Consider the following 13,633-nt stretch of genomic DNA (forward strand, 5'->3'; position numbering starts at 1 on the left):
CAATAATGCTTTTATTTTATTTGTAACTAAGCTCTGGAAAATTTCTTTAATAAGTTCTTTCCCGAAACAGAGTATGAAGTACAGGGCCTCTGACAAATCATTCTAGTGGTGTCAACATAAATCATGTTGTAGATATGCTGTCAGTAGTGATGAAGGGTGTACCCTTTTCAGAGATTAGGAGATTTCCTGCTTCTCAAAAGAACAAAGAGTGGAAATCCAAGTTGAGACTTGCCTGGAGTTACATTGTGATGACTCAATCTCATGACTGAAATCAAGGCACGAGTCTTTTATAGCTTGAATTTTTGAAATGGAAATACCATAGGAATCATGGTATTTCAGCTGTACATATGACTCATATTTATAATTTCCCTCATTGCTTCTAAATATTCCCTTTGGAGTTCACACATTTCCAAACAGATCACAGTACAAAAAATGAAGAATTTTAGTGACTACACTAGGTGTTTTGAAATTGCTCATTTATGAATGATTTTAGTTTGCTTAGGTTTAATATAACCTCAACCATCTGCTACAAAAGAGCACTTTCAGGCACTCTGTGATGATTGATAAAAATGTATATTACAGGAGGCTAAGTACTCTTCCCCAAATCTCTTTGATGTCACAATTTAGGCTTAGTCGAGTAAAATAATTACAGGCAAGACTAGACACAGCTTATGATTCCGAGAATTCCAATGATTCCCTTGCTGGTGCGTGCTATGAATCCATCACTGGAAGTGATAGTAGTCACTGGGACTTTAGGTAGATTTTGAGAAGTCAGATTATTATGTCATATAGTTCAATTAAATTTTATTGATAAAATAATTCAAACCTACAGAAAAAAGTTATAAAACAATATAACAAACACAGGGTGCACAATTCAGACTTAGATATTCTTTTGCCGTGTTTCCATGAGCTCACACCTTTCTTTTTTTTTTTTTATTTTTTATTTTTTTGAGGAAGATTGGCCCTGGGCTAATATCTGCTGCTGATCCTCCACTTTTTGTTGAGGAAGACTGGCCCTGAGCTAACATCTGTGCCCATTTTCCTCTATTTTATGTTTAGGACGCTTGCCACAGTGTGGCTTTATAAGTGGTGTGTAGGTCCACAGCTGGGTTCTGAACCGGTGAACCCAGGGCTACCCAAGTGGAGCAAGCGAATTTAACTGCTACACCACCAGATTGGCCCCAACTCACACCTTATTTTTATTTGAAAGAAATAAAACACTAAAGAGCCCAACAAAGGCTTGTCCCTCTCACCCTTTCCTCTCTTGCCTCCTCAAAGGTAAACACTCTTCTGGAGTTGGTTATATCCCCATGTGTATGTTTATTCTTTTACTACATATGGAATGGATTCATAAACAATATGCAAAATTGTATCATGTACTTTTAAACTTTACATAAATGCTATCATGGCTGTGTGCATCCCACAGCAACTTGCTTTTTCTCACTTAAGCTTGTGTTTTTGAGATGTTAATACATGCAAATTTAGTTTATGCATTTTACCATTTGTATCACTTTGTATAGGAATAAACCACAGTTTATCTATTCCCTTATGATGAGCAGTTAGGATGCTTCCACATTGTTGCTGTTATGAACATTACTGCAATGAAAGATTCTTGTACTTGTCTCCTTTGAACACTTGTACGCAATTTTCTTTTAAGGTAGATTCCCGGGAGTGACATTCATAACTCATAGGGCAGGTCACCTTTAACTTTTCTTTTCTAAATTGCTCTCTAAAGTTGTATAAATTTATACTCAGATCAACATTTAGGTGTCTTTTCCCCATATTCTTACCAACATGTTGACGTTACCCGTCTTAAATATCTGTCACCGTGAGTGGGGTGAAATTTTAACTTTTCCTTCGTTTCCCTGTGTAAAATAGCTCATTTAGATTTGTTACTACCAGACAGAAGATACAGTTACCTCTTTTTATTTCCTTTAGGATCTCAGGCATAAGGAATTACATTCATTATATGCCTAGGTTCACGATACAAAGTCATTATTAGTCCATGCATGGCCATGTTTCATTACCTGTGTGTTTATAAATAATGTCATAAACACCCATGAGCTCTCAAAACTTCTCCCTTTGCATTCCATAACCTTGAATTTTTAAGTTTTGTCATTTTCTTGTCATTTAGGAGTTTAGTGTGTTCGCTTTTGCTTGTTTTTGAACTTCATGAAGAGAGTATCATCCTGAATACCTTTTGGGACTTTCTTTTACTTAACATTGTATAAGATACACCAATGTTGTTGCATGCAGCTATAGTTTCTTCATTTTCACACTCTAGTCTCTAAATAAAACCCAATTTATTTAACATTCTCCAGTCGAAGGGAATTCAGATGTTTGTAGGTTTTTGGTTTCTGATTGTTTTTGTGAACCTCTCCTAGCGCACATGTGTAAGCCTTTCTCTTAGTTAAATTGCTTTGACTACAATTGGTGGGTTGTAGAGTATGCAAATTTCCAACTGTACTAATCTTTGAAAGTTCTTGTAAGAGGTACCTGTAAAACCATTTGAATTTGTGCTACTCTGTTAAGATTTTACAACTCTTCAATTTTTTTAATAGTTATAGCGCCATTTGGGAGTTCTTTGTCTTCATAGGTTAGTTTTGTTATGCTAACTTTCTGTAAGAATGTGTCCATTTCACCCAGGTTTTCAATTAAATTTGAATAAAGTTGATAATATTCACTTATCTTTTTAATTTCAGTTGCATCATTAGCATTGTGTCTCCTTTATTGTTTATAATATTATTTGTGCATTGTCTTTTTTTTTTTTCCAAGAAGATTAGCCCTAAGCTAACATCCACCACCAATCCTCTTTTTGCTGAGGAAGATTGGCCCTGAGCTAACATCCATGTCCATCTTCCTCTATTTTATATGTGGAACACCTGCCACAGCATGGCTTGATAAGCAGTGCATAGGTCCACTCTTGGGGATCCGAACCAGCAAACCCCGGCCTGCCAAAGTGGAGTGTGTGAACTTCACCACCATTCCATGGCCTGACCACTGTTTGTGTATTTTTATCCATCAATATTACCAGAAATTTGCTTTTGTTTTGTCACTCTTCAAAGATCCGATTTAGAGTTTATTGAACTTCTCTATTTTATCTTCATCTTCTATTTCATTATTTTAATTATCTTCTTTACTTTCTTTGGGCTTATTATTTGTTTCTGATTTCTTATGTCGGGCATTTACTCTTTAACTTTTAGTCTTGATTCTTTTTTAATGAGCAGTTAAAGCTGTACATTTCCCCTCTCAGGGAGGCTTAACTACTCACCACAAATTAAGATACAGTATTTTGACTTTTATTCATCTCTAAGAATTTTAAAATTTCTTACCATTTATTTCTGACCAATGAGTTTTTAATGAGGATTTTAATATTCCTATTTCCAACTTCTAACTTAATTGTGTTGTGGTCAGAGGATGTGATTTGTATGATACCTTTCCTCTGAAAAGTTATTTGCTTTATGGACTCATATGTGGTCAACTGTGGTAACTGTTCCATGTGTATTTAAGAAGAACGTGTTTTTAATTCTGACTCTGACTCGGATGAAACTATGTTAGCCTGGGGAGGCCGAGGAGGCTGGATGAGAAGGTTGGTTAGGGACTAGGCATAACATAGGGTAACTTGTACGCAAATTGTGGATTGCATACTTCTGAGATTGATGGGATAAACCTGGCCTAGAGGAGGCCAAATTAGTTTACCTGCAGAATTGCTCTGGGATTATTTATGTCAGGCTAGATCTGGAGAGCAGATGTCATGCTAAAAGAAAGCCAGGGGGACCTCGTTCATCTCATTCATATGTTACGGTCTGCAACTGGCGAACCTTAACCCCCACCTGTGCGGAAGAATGTAGCTGGGATCTCTAGTGCACTTGACTCCTTCTTTGTCCTTTAAGCAGGTGAGTCTCATCTGATTTCCCCAAGTGGTGCTGGTTTTTCAGTCAAATTTATTATTACAATTTGTTATAAAGTGGTTGTGTACCTAATGAGGTACACATTTTCATGTTTTCTGCCAACTGAGTTTTCTTTTCTGTAAACAGTCTGATTAAATCCTTTTTGTCTTGAGTTATTTTTTGTATACATTTGCCTATATGTCTTTATATATTCTGGACCTTAAGTCTTTCTCTTGTTAGAAATGTAAATATCATCCATCAGATATAGCCTATTTCTAAGTTTCTGGTGATTTTTAACATACAGAAAAATTTCAACTTAAGGTAGTAAATTTATAAATACTTCTCATCTTTTCTGACATTTTGTATACTTTTACAAATGTTATTGAGGAAATAGTAGGTACTAGATCTTGGGGATAGAGGAGTGAATACAAAAGACAAAGTCCCTACTCCTCTCTCAGTAGTGGTGATAATTGCTATGATGGAAAATAAAACAGTAACGGTATGGACAATGTCAAGCATTAGGTATGAGGGCTAGTGTTTTATATCTGGTAGTCAGAGAGGGCCTTTGTGATTAGGTGACATTATAGCAGAGAACTTATTAAGTGAGGAAATAGGCTGTATAGATATCTGTTTTAAGAAAGTTCTCACTACTCTGATGATATAAAATTTACTCCTATACATTTTTATAAAACATTTCTTAAAATTTGATTTTCATTATCTAGGCCTTTAACCTGTCTAAATATTTTTGTGTGTGTGTATGGTGTGAGGTAGGGGTGCAATTTCAACTTTTTCTGTCTGCATAGCTATTCCTACACCACGTATTAAACAGGCCACTCTGTCTCCATTGTTTTGTAGTGCCTCCTGTCATATGCCAATAGCTCTCTATATAATTGAGTCTTTTTTAGAAGCTCTCTGTTCTGTTTCATTGGTCTATTTATTTGTTTCGGTACCAATATCACACTAATCTATTGCTACATTTTGGTGAGAAGTCATGATTTCCAGTTGGTTGAATCCTCTTCTTGCTCATTTTTTTTCTAATTTGTCCTGGATATTCTTGACTTTTTACCATAACATATAAATTTCAGGATAAGCTTGTCTAGTTTTATAAAATGTTAAGTTTTTATTGTGAGTTTGCAATATCAATTCACTTAGCAAGAATTGCATCTTTAAGATATTGAATTTTGCCATCTAAGAAAAGAGCATGTGTCTATATTATAAATCTTCTTATAAGTCCTTCAGAAAAGATTACAATTTTTTCTAAACTTTTAATTTATCTTTAGGTACTCTGCATATTTTTTCAATTATTAATGATACTTTTTTTTAGAAGGAGTAGCATGGCATTTCACTTTTATTGATTTTTTACTAGGTGTCAGACAATATTCTGTATATTTTCATATATTAGGTCATTTAATCCTCTTACATAGAGCCATCATTTAGCAAATTTGAACTAATGATAATTTTTAATGATACTTTTTAAAAGATTATATTTTAAAATTATTTACTATAGGTGTTTAGAAATGTAATTTTTTAAAATAATGATCATATATCCAGCAAACTTACTGAAAATTCTTATTATTTTTAATATATTTATTGGTAGGTTCTCTTGGACTTTCTATTTAGATAATAATGTCATCTGTGAATAGCAAAGATTTTTTAAACATAATTCTTAGACTTTCTATTTCCTTTGCTTGTTTTTGTGTAATTGGTTAGGAACTCTAATAAAATGTTGAATAGAATATGAATGTGTATATTTTACCATATTTTCATATATAAAAAGAATATATTATTTAAAAGATGTGGAATGTATGATTTTTAGCATCCATTAATTACTCAATTAAAAGATTACACTGATTTTACTTTTGTTAAACTAACTTTATATTATTGAGATAGCCTAATTTGATTATTATGAATTATTAAATACATTGTTGAATATAGTTTGCTAATATTTTTAGGATTTATATTAACACTTTAGCATGCATTTATCTATGCTTCAAGTAAAACTGGACTCTCATTTTTCTTGTTTTTACTGTCTTTTTCTATTTTTTGATATCAAGATTACACTAGCTTAATAAAAAGAATTGGGAGATTTTTCTTTTACTACTTTGGGTAACAGTTTGCTTAAGACAGGAATTATATATTCTTTGAATGTTTGTGGATCTTTTCTGTAAAGCTACTTATATGTATTTTGTTCATTTATTATATATAAGTTTTTAACTGCTGATTAATTTCTGACTATTAAAGAATTCAGAATTTCTATCTACATTTGAGTCATTTTGGTAATATAGATTTTTCTAGAAAATTGTCCATTTAATCTGATTTTTCAAATAAATTGGCTTGGATTTGTACCTCCTCATACAGTTTTTAAACCAGTGTTTTCTTGGTAGTTTTGACCCCTATTTTTCTTTTACAAAGATTTACTTCTGTCTTGTCTCTGTTTACTTTGATCCATCCTGCCAAAAGTGTGCTTAATTTGCTAGCTTTTCATAGAATCATATGTTGTTTTTTAAAAATTTCTCATTATCATCTTTATATCAATTTCTATTATTACCTTATTATCCTCTTTTTCTTTACGTTCCTAGAGCTTTCTCCATGGTTCTATGTTACAATTTTATAGTTGTTTTGAAAATAGGTATTTATTCACAGCGGTTAAATATCAAATTTAAAAAGTATATAGTGAAAAGTTCTCTTCTACTCTAACCTAATGTGCTTAATCCATGCAGAGGTTTTGCGCAGTCATATTTATACCCACACCCACACAATTATTGTCCGCCTTTTGTTACTTAATATCATACACACTACATCATATTTTAGAAATCTATATCAACACTAAGAAATTTGAAGTTTTTTTCAATAGGTGGTTAGCATTCTGTTTTATATTTGGTTAATTATTTAACCATTTTAGTTTTGATGGGCATTGATGTTGTTTCAAAACTTTTGCTGCTACAGACTATGATGCAATGTTAATATTATACTGCATTTGATTTACCTCTCTTTATACATAGTTTTGCTGAATCATTTGGAAATATATTGCATACATCATGACATAGATATTTTACACACATTTCTGAAGAATAATGATATTTTCTTCAATCACAGTTTTACCATACCCAGGGAAATTAATAAAAATTCCAAAATATAATCCAAAATATAATCTTATTCAAATTTCTTCAGTTGTTCCAAATATATCTTTTATATCCTTTTCTAAAAATCTGAGGTCCAATCAAGTTTCACAAACTGCATTATGTTGGACTGTCTCTTTAGTTTCTTCTAATAGAGAACATTCCCATCTTTCCTTGTTTTTTATTACCTTGAGTTTTTTGAAAATCTTAGGCTATTGTTGAATAGATTTTCTTTTATTATGGATTTTTCTGATTGTTTGCTCATCACTGGATTCAGGTTAAACATTTCAGGCAAGAATTTTACATAGGTGATATTGAGTTATCAATATTGGTAGCATCAACCAGCACTATTGATATTCACTTTGATAATTAAGATGGTGACAGTCAGATCTTCATCTTGTAAAGGTATGTTATCTTCTCTGAAATTTGTAAGTAATCTCTGGAGAGATAATTCAAGGTTGTGTGAATATTGTCTTTTCAACAAGATTTCACCCACTGGTTTGACACTCAGTAATATCCCCTTCTGAATCAATTATTTCCCTGAATTGAAAAATCATTGATTTTCTAATTCTTTCATTCCTTTTACATATATTAGCTGTGATTCTTTAAAGAACTTTCCTTTTCTTTTCTCTCTCTCTCTCTCTTTGCTGAGTAAACTATACTCATAATTTAAAAAAGTGTTTTAAATCATTGCACTCATTATATTTTCTGATGCTCAAATTATCCCCAGTTAGGACAGTAGCAACTTATTCAAGCTTGTCTTTTTGATTAATTCTATTTATTATTAAGCACATCCTTGATTTATGAAATTGTATTTCTCTCAATATGGGTAAAGTTGAGCATCTTTTCATATGTATGAAAGCCATTTTGTATTTCCTTTTCTGTGCAGAATATATTAACATTCTTCGTTCATTTTCTTGGGTTGTTTGTCTTTTTTATTGATTTATATAAAATTGTTTAAATTTAGAGAGTAGATCTTTGGCTGTGATATTAAATATATCATTCCCATTTTATTTTTTGACTGTGATTTTTTTTGCCACATGGATTTTAAAATTTGTATCCTCTTAATATTATCATTTTTTATCATGGCTTCTGGAGTTTGTGTCGGTTTGATAAACCTGCACCTTTAGATTCTAACTGAATTCTACCACATTTCATTTATAGGACTTTTATGATTTCAGTTTTACATTTGTACCTTTGATCCACTACGATTTTATTCCTGTTGTATGGTGTGTAGAATTGAAATAACTTTATGTTTTTCTAAATGATTATTCAACTTTCCTCACAACATTACTGAAAGCCCATATTTTCCTCTCTTGTTTGAGATGACGCTTTTAGCATTTGATAAAGTCCTGAATGTATTTGGGTCGATTTCTGGGCTTTGTGTTCTTTTGTATTACTCTGTTTTTAATGTACTTATGCCACAAACTTTTAAATACTGAAGAAATGTAGTATATTTTGATAACTTAGTATTCCCTCAATGCTGTTATTTTTCAGAAATAAAAAAATATTCTCATACAACTGCAGAATTACTTAAAAACAAACGAACTCTTGGCATGTTTATCTGAATCATGTTCTATTTATTAATTTAAGAAATTGATAGCTTTATGATATTAGTCTTCATATCCAAGAACATGACATACCTTTCCATTTGGTCAAGCTGATTTCAAATATATAAGTTTTACAAATTTCCTGTTAATTTTATTCTTTGGTTTTAAGTCTATTACTGTTATAAATGGCAGAACTGCTTTCATTATTTCATTTAAATTGTTGTTTAGGCAAAATCTATAGATTTTTCTATATTTATTTTCACTCATTACTTTACAGATGCTTTGATCGTAGTAGGGATTTTTTATGACCGTTTTGTTTTTTCCAGATAATTAATCATAAAATAGTGAGAATTTTTATCTCCTCTTTTTCATTTCTTTTAAACATGCTTAGGTTCTTTCTCTTGCCTAATTGCAGTGGCTATTATCTCATAGATAATGTTAAATGATAATGGTGACAATGGATTTCTTTGTCTTATTCCCATCATTACGAGGAATACTTCCAGTGTTCCTAAGCACCAAAGAGGTTGCACAAGGCAGTGTATCCCTTTCCAACTACGTTTTATTCCAGTTCAGCTCAGGTTAAAGTCCTAGTAATTGGAATATAACAGACTGACAGAGGCTAGCAATACTCTATTTGCCACTAGTGATGGGGTCCTTACTTCCATTTGACAGGTGAGTGAGTAAACTGTGGATCCCGTTCTTGGAGTTTGCATTCTAGACTACTTTCAATATTAACCATCTTAGTTAAGAAGCTCTAGAAAAAGACTGTGAGGTGAGGAATCATAAGCAAATGATTTTCTAGAGAAATACGTTCATGAACATTGGTAAGGGAACACAGAAAGAAGGACAGGGAGAGGAAAGAAGACAAGCAAAGATACAATTTCAGGTAAACTCCCAGGCTGATCCTGCAGGAAGAGCACTCGAGGGTAAATTATACCCTAGAGTCTCTCTCAACGCAAGGCAAGGATGTTGGACTTTCATATTATCAGATTAGTGGGTCATTGGCTGACATCCATTGAGGATTGTAAAGACCCAGGCACTTCCCATTCTGTGAACTCATGGGAAATGTGACTCCATTAGTCCAAGGGGAGTCCACTGAGGAGAATCACAGTATGCTTTTATAAAGCAGAATCACAAGCCAGGAAATGGGTGCACAGAAACAAGAAGGGTGATGTGAGGAAATATGGATAGGACATCAATAATTTGCTACAATTGATAATACGTTTTCTTGTTGATTCAAGACATATTGAAATAAGAATGTTGATATTCCCAACAACAACTGTGTATCCCATTTTCCTTGTAATTGTATAATATTTGCTTCACCTATTTTTGTGGCTATACTCCTGGGTGCACAAAGATGTTTTATCTGGGCAATGTTTCTGGTCATCCATAATTTTTTCTGTTAAAGTTTTTTGTTTTAACTTCATATGCTCTTTGTAAATAGAACCCAACTGTATGTGGATTTTTAATAATCCAGTCTAAATCTTTGTCTTTTAACTGGTGCTTTTAATCCATTTAAACTTACTGATGTTATTGACATATTTGGATATATTTTTATAACCTAATTTTATGCATTTTTGCTTAGCTTGCCCTTACTCTTCTCTTTTTTGACTCTTTCCTGATTACAGTTTGGAATGATTGAAGTTTTTCTGTTTTCTTTTTCCTTTCCTCTGTTTTGGGAGTCATACATGGTCTCTTTTTTCTTTTCTCTTTCTTTTCCTTCCTTCCTTCCCTCCTTCCTTCTTTCCTTTCATTTTTGTGATTGATCTTAAATTATTCACGTGAGTACATGACTTTACATAATCTAAATTATTGTTGTCTCTATACTCCTATCCCCAAATCAAAACACCTTGGAAATCCTACTTTAATGACTTCTTATTTTTTATGTTATTAATTAGCTATACTTTGTTTAATTTAATTTTTTTGTTTTATTTTTATGAGAGCGCAAACAAGAAGATAGTTTGAAAATTCAACTAATCCCACGAGGCTTATAACATAAACAGGTATCCTAGTTTTTCAATATCTCTTTCTATCCTTCCCCTGCCCACTTCTTTGCTCCCCAGTGGCAACACATTCCCCTTGAACCTGATTTTTCTCCTGTTCCTTGCCTCCATCTCTCTAAATAATATGCCAATCCTGTTATTTTATACTTATAGTTTCGTATGCTATATATCAACTTTCTACTATGAAAGATGACTATTGACCATTTTGCTACATCTCTCTCTCCCTAATCCCCCCCTTTCACTTTCCCAATAGAACTATATAATAACATTGTTTATGCTTCGGAGTTAATAATTATCAGTTATATATCCAGTAGTTACTACTCTGTAACAGATAGTGAGTTAGAAATTTTGAGATGCAGGAATAAAAATTCAGTCCAAGATTAGGGCACTAGCAATAGAATAAGGGATGGAGAAAATTAATACAAACTAGCTTTGCAATATAATGATTATTATGGTAGAGGTTAGTACAGGAGGTGAGAGAATGAAACATGAAGATATTAAGGGAATAGAATTTCAAGCAGAGAGAAGAGCAATTCCAAATGCCCTAAGGCTGCATGCAGCGTGTCTATCTTGTAGGAAAAGCAAGCTCTGAATGTGCAAGAAGAGTTACCAGTAAGAGAGAAAAATCAAAGAAGAAATGGGTCGTCAGGTCCCGTATGTTCTCTTAAGCCAGAGTCAGCAAACTTCTGAAAAGAGCCAGATAGCAAACGTTTTCCACTTTCTGGGCCGCTCAGTCTCTGTTGCAACTACTCGCCTGTGCTGTCGTAGGATAAAAGCAGCCGAAGACAATATATAAATGAATGGACATGGCTGTGTTTTAATAAAACTTTATTTACAAAAATCCCTGTCATAAGCCATTGCAGTGGCTTTGCATTGCCCTATCCTATTTGCAGTCAAGATATTACCAGACCAAGGGTAGGCAAACTACACAGGAGCTAATAATAATTTTTACAGTTTTAAATACTCACACACACACACACACACTCTCACAGAACATTGGCCAGGGACCATAAAGCCTAAAATATTTACTACCTGAACTTCTACAGAAAAAGTTTTCCAATTCCTGCACTAGACTCACAAAAATGAATTGGATACTTTTCTTCTTTTTTCATTCTCTTAAATAACTTCTCGAAGAAAAGGGTTATTTCTTTTATGAAAATTTGGTAAGCTTTACCTGTAAAACCAATGAGGCTTGTTTTGTTTTGTTTTGTTCTTTTCATTCAAAGATATCCTTGCTTACCACTCTAAATGGTTACTCAATTTTTCTATTTATTCAATTTTTCTATTTCTTCTAGTACCATTTCAGAAGCTAATTGTTTTATGGCAATATGTTCATTTACTCTAGCTTTTCATATTACTGGCACAAAGTTGTTCACTATATTCCTTTATTATTTAAAAACTCTCAGGGCCAGCCTGGTGGTGTAGTGGTTAGGTTCACATGGTCTGCTTTGGTGGCCCAGGGTTCATGGGTTTGGATCCAGGGCACAGACCTGCACATTGCTCATCAAGCCATGCTGTGGTGGTGTCCCACATACAAAATACAGGAGGATTGGCACAGATGTTAGCTCAGGGCCAAGCTTCTTCACCAAAAAACAAAACAAAACAAAATCACAAACCAAAAAACCTCTCTCCACCTCTCTGTTTTCTCTTTTTTGTTTTACATTTAATTAATTTCCTAAGTTTTTCTTGTTCGCTTTTGTCAGACTTTTATTTACATAATTAGTGTTTACAAATAATTAGAATTTACTGTTGGGAATATTTTCTATTGTTTTTTTTCACTCCTGGAATTACCTTTTTTTCTTCTTTGAATATAGTCTTTTTCTCCTAAATTTTGTGCTGAGTATTTAGGTTATTTGCTCTTAATCTTTCTTATTTTCTGATTACTGTAACTGATATTTTAAAATTTTCCTTTCATTAAGAAGTCTTTACTGAGTCTCACAACTTTGAGCATGTAATTTCTATTATTACTCAATTTTAAGTATTTTGTGAATATTTTCCTTGCATTTCTTCTTTAATCTAAAAATAAGTAGATATGTTTTTAAATTTCCAGATAAACAAGATTTATTTTTTTAGTTTTATAATGATATTAATTTCATATTTTATTGCATTATGGTAAGAGTGTATAGTTTGCATGTTAATTCTTTGAAACTTGTTTGAGTTTCCCTTGTGTCTTAGACATGACATTTTTGTTAATGCTTTATAATAATCTGTATTTTCTATTTGGTGGATAGGAAGTTCTCTTTAGAACTGTCTTAAGTTTCTTAATCATGTTCTTCAAGGACCAGCCTGGTGGTGCGGCAGTTAAGTGCACACATTCCACTTCTTGGTGGCGCAGGATTTGCCAGTTTGGATCCCGGGTGCAGACATGGCACCACTTGGCAAGCCATGCTGTGGTAGGTGTCCCACATATAAAGTAGAGGAAAATGGGCATGGATGTTAGCTCAGGGCCAGTCTTCCTCAGCAAAAGAGGAGGACTGGCAGTAGTTAGCTCAGAGCTAATCTTCCTCAAAAAAAGGAAAATCATGCTCCTCAAAATTTCTATAGTTTTGCTTACTTGACTGCTTGATCTGTTTTTGAGAGGATATCATAAATTTCCAACTAAGATACTTTTTTTTAAAAAAATGGAATTTTAACATAAATATAGAAAAGTACAAAAATCTAAGTGTACAGCCCAGTGAATTATCACAAAGTTAAAACACTCAGGTAATTACCCAGATTGTAAAATAGTACATTACCAGGACCCTAGAACTGCCTTAGTGCCCCCCTCAATCACTAGAATCCACGTACCCCAAGATAACTGAGTTCTCACACCATAGAGTCATTTTGCTTGCCTTTAACCTTTATGTAAATCAAATCTTATAATATGTATACTTTTGTATTTGTCTTCTAACGTTATGCAAGATTCATCTATATTGTACTTAGTTATTGTTCATTCTTTTTTATTGTCTTGTAGTATTTCACTGAATAAATACAATGATACTTCTATCCATTCTACTGTTTATGGACACTTGCATTATTTTCAGTACTGGCTATGAGAAGTGAAGCTACGATGAATATTCTCATTCATGTCT

General features: G+C 32.9%; 1 protein-coding gene and 1 long non-coding RNA gene across 2 annotated transcripts in view; both read left to right on the plus strand.

Moving 5' to 3' along the window:
* The window catches only part of SLC7A11 (solute carrier family 7 member 11), a 101,572-nt gene that overhangs the window by 2,042 nt on the left and 85,897 nt on the right, over window positions 1-13,633 (plus strand). The gene's annotated exons all lie outside the window — the stretch shown is intronic.
* LOC139081810 (uncharacterized) lies at window positions 10,487-13,082 on the plus strand. Its single transcript, XR_011537160.1, has 2 exons — window positions 10,487-10,562; window positions 12,842-13,082. It is a non-coding gene; the product is annotated as an uncharacterized lncRNA (long non-coding RNA).

This window comes from Equus przewalskii, chromosome 2, assembly GCF_037783145.1.
Source record: "Equus przewalskii isolate Varuska chromosome 2, EquPr2, whole genome shotgun sequence".
NCBI lineage: Eukaryota > Metazoa > Chordata > Mammalia > Perissodactyla > Equidae > Equus > Equus przewalskii.